We start from the raw sequence: 4,502 nt of genomic DNA, 5'->3' as shown, positions 1-4,502 counted from the left end.
TTACAAAATCAACAAACAATAATAAGCCAAAACAATAATTAGTAGACACCAAGAAATAATAATTGTCAGGAGACAAAATAATGAAATTCAGACAAAAAAGTGATAAAAACAATAAATGAAAAGAAGGAATGGTTCTTTGAAAAGATAAGAAGGACTGTCAAACCCATAGTCAAACAAATCAAAAGAAAGTAAAGATTAAAATTAATAAAATTAGAGAAAAAGGAGGATGTTGCAACATATATCACAGAAATTCAGGGGATGATTAGGGAATTTTTAGACAACTAATATTCTAATAAACATAGAAAAAAACTATAAATTTCCAGGTACATATGTCCTAAAAACTGAACCAAGAGGATATTACCAATGTATCCATACCTATAACAAAAATTTAGTTTTGATAGTATAAAGAATCTCCCATCAGAGGAAAGCCCAGGAGGACCAAATGGATTCACTGCTGAATTCTACAAAACCTTTAAAGAAAGTACACAACTGCTCCACAAACTATTCCAAAAAATAGGAAGGCATGGAACACATACAAACTCACTTGTAGGCAGCCTAAATTCATCCAAAAAGGAAAACATTGAACATAAGAAAAAATGGACATAAGAATAAAAACTACACACTAATTTCACTAATTAATGCAGACTTAAATATCTTAAATAAACTACTTGAAAACTGAGTTCAACAGTGCATTAAGAAGATTCTACAGCATGATTACATTAGAATCATTCCAGGGATGCAAAGATGGATTCAACATATACAACACAATATTAATAATACAGCAGATCAACACAATCAAAGACAAAAAACACATGATTATAGCAATGGAGAAAAAACTTTGGACAAAATTCAATATCCATTCTTGTAAAAAACACTGAAGAAACTAGGAACACTAGATTCATACTTCAAGATAATAAAAGCTATATATGCCATAACTAGAACCAGAACACATTACTGAATTCAGAAAAGATGAAAGCATTCCATTTCCTCCAAAATTAGGAATGAGACAAGGGTGTCTTCTCTCTCCACTCTTGTCTAATAGAGCTCTTGAGTTCTAATGCAGGACAATAAGTCAAGAACAAAAAATAGGTATTTAAATACAAAAAGAATTTAAATTATCCTTGCTTGTAGATGATATGATCCAAAATTTAAAGCCTTCACCAAATGAGTCTTAGATATGATGAACACTTTCAACAAACTACCATGATAAAAAAATCCCCATAAAAATTCATAGCTTCAAATAGGCATGGTGGCTCAATCCTTGAGTATCAGCTACATGGAAGGCTAAGATTAGGAGGACTGTGATTTATACCAGCCAGGGGAAAATTCACTAGAACCCATCCCAACCAATAGGTGGGTGCAGTGGCACATGCCTGTTAGCCCAGCTACAGAAGGAAGCCTAAAATAGGAAGACCATAGTCCAGGTCTGTCATACAAAATGTGAGACCTTATTTCAAAAATAACCTGAGTAAAAATGACCAGAGGTGTGGCTTATATGGTAGACACATGCCTACAAAGCACAAAGCTCAGAGTTCAAACTCCATTACCACAAACAAAAAAATCCATAGCTTTTTACATACAAACATACTGAAAAAGAATTCAGGAACATAATCTCAATCACTATAATTCAGGAACATAATCTCAATCACTATAGCCACAAATGAAGGAATAATAAAGATAACAAAGGAAGTGAAAGACATCATGAAAACTATAAAATACTGAAGATAGAAATCGAAGAAGACACCAGGATATGGAAAGATATACCATGTTCATGAATCAGAATTAATATTGTAAAATGACTATATTATGAATGCAACCCCTATAAAAATTCCAATGACATTCTTCACAGAAATAGTAAAAACAATCCTAAATCATTATGAAAGAGAAAAGACAAGAACAGACAAAACAACTCTGAGCAAAAAGAAAAACATCAAAGATACTATATTTATAAATTTCATGTTATTTTACAGAGCCAAAGCAGCAAAAAGTAACATGATACTGGCACAAAACAGACATGCAAACGAATGGAGTAGAATAGAGGATCCAAAAATTAACCCATGAAACTATAGCCACCTGATTATCAACAAAACTGACAAAAATATATGTTGGAGAAAAGACCTTCTCTTCAACACGTAGTGTTTAGAAAACTGGATATCAAAAAATTAGAAGATGAAATTCCTCTCTTTTTCCTTGTTCAAAAATCAATTCAAAATGAATCAAAGACCTTCATGTAGGATCTGAAACTTGTAAACTACTACAAGAAACAGTAAATAAGATAAATATTATTTATCGAAGATAAATGTAGTATCTTCAGTGTTTCTCTTTTTTGCTCAGAGTTGTTTTGTCTATTCTTGTCTTTTCTCTTTCATAGTGATTTAGGATTGTTTTACACTTCATAAACAATGCCTTTCTGAATTTCTTCAAAGATTTGGGAAATCATAACCAGAATTGACAAATGGGATAAATGCCAATTTAAAAATTTCTATAAAGCAAAAGAAAGTACACAGCAAAGGGACTCCCTACAGAATGGGAAAAAATCTTAGTCAACGCACTGTGGGATAGGGAATTAATATTTAAAATATGTAAAGAACTCAAAAAGTTAAACACCAAAGAACAACTAATCCAGTCAATAAATGTCTAAATGAATTAAAGAAACAGTTCTCAAAAGAAGTAACTATGGTCAATAAATGCATGAAAAAAATGTTCAAAATTGTTAGCCATCAGGGAAATGCAAATCAAAACTACTACAATGACACTCCATACTGCCCAAGGCAGAGGGCTACCTTTAATAAAACAAACAGCAACAAATGCTGGCAAGGATGCACGGGAGGGGCCAGTATATACTCGTGCGGGTAATTGTAAATTTGTACAGCCATTTGGAAATTAGCATCAAAGTTCCTCAAAAATCTGCAGGTGGAACTACCACATGACTCTGCTATTTCACTCGTGGTTGTTTACCTGAAGGAATCTAAGTTAGCACACAACAAAGATACCAGCACATCCATGTTTATTGCAGACCTGTTCACAGTAGCCAAATTATAAAACCAGCATATATACATACACAGAATGAAGTATTGTACAGCCATAAAAATAAATTAAATAATAGTATTTGCAGGGAAATGGATGGAACTGGAGATCAAGTTGTTAAATAAGGTATTCCTGACTCAGAAAGACAAATATTATCTGCTTTCCCAAAGTGTGAATCTAAATTTTAATTAAAAAAAAGAAATGAAAGTATAGGGAGCAGTATTTGGGAAGAAGAAGATGAGTAGGAGTAAGAAAGGTGGACAAGACAGGATAATGGGAAGGTGAATAAATCAAAGTACATTATATACATGTCAGAAAATGTCATGATGAAGCCCATTAAAATGTACAAAGAAATAAATGGAACAAAATGGCTCTTTACTACCTAAATTTAAGCATTTAAAAATATGTAAAATTATTGCAATTATGTACTTTGGCATGAAAATAATTAATAACATGACCGTATATTTTTATCTTGTCTTAATGATACAAATCACATTTTGGTGGCATGTAAAACTATGTAATAATATTCAGTTATTAAGTGCAATACATGTATCAGAAAAATTAAAAAGAAAATCAATAAAGCCAACTTGCTATAATGTTACTACTATAATATTGCTACAACATGTAATTAAAAATTTTTTTACAATATATATGATTTTTGGCATCAAAATTAAATTAATCATTTTTATCAGAAAATACTATTTAAGATTATAAACTCCTTATTAATAATTTGTTAAATAATTTTGAACTCTTACAATATTAGAAATAAATTAAGAAAAAATGTAAGTGCAATTTACACTTGATTTCCCAAATATAGTTTTTGAAGCAAAACTTTCCTACTCTTACTTTTTTATTTAGAGTAATTCACTCTCAGAAATCTTACCTGCATTAGTATATGAAGAAATACTAGTTATCTGTTCTTCATATTCATACTCTGTTTCTGTATGGCTGTAAAATTTAAAAGCAACAAATATTACTATTTTAATATTGATGAGAAAAAGCGTACTGAATAAACTCATTGTAAGTATATTTCAGATAATATCAGAGATTCTATCACATCTTTTCCCCATACACTTGAAAATTTGGAACTCTGCAAATTTTTACTAAACTTGTAATTAAGAAAGAAAAATAAGGTGAAATGGTCATGAACAGAGGACTATACACTACAGTAGATTTAAATGATACAGTGTAAAGTCTCCTGAACTAGGACTCAGAAAAAAACTAGCTCTACAACTTGTTCCTGAACAAGTTATTTCTCTTACATTGAAAGTCTTCTCTTAAAAGTTAAAAAATTTGCAACTTTAGGTCACCATGTTATTATGAATACTTAACAATACAATATTAAAGACAATAGAAAAAGTAAGCAAAATAAATATATTTTAAAGGTAACTATATTCGAATTATATTAGAATAAAACACAAGAAGTGTATTTTTCCAGGGTCTAACATTGAAATATTTTAATTATCAAAAAATTA

This window comes from Castor canadensis, chromosome 15 (assembly GCF_047511655.1).
Source record: "Castor canadensis chromosome 15, mCasCan1.hap1v2, whole genome shotgun sequence".
Lineage (NCBI taxonomy): Eukaryota > Metazoa > Chordata > Mammalia > Rodentia > Castoridae > Castor > Castor canadensis.
This window is presented reverse-complemented; position numbering follows the sequence as displayed.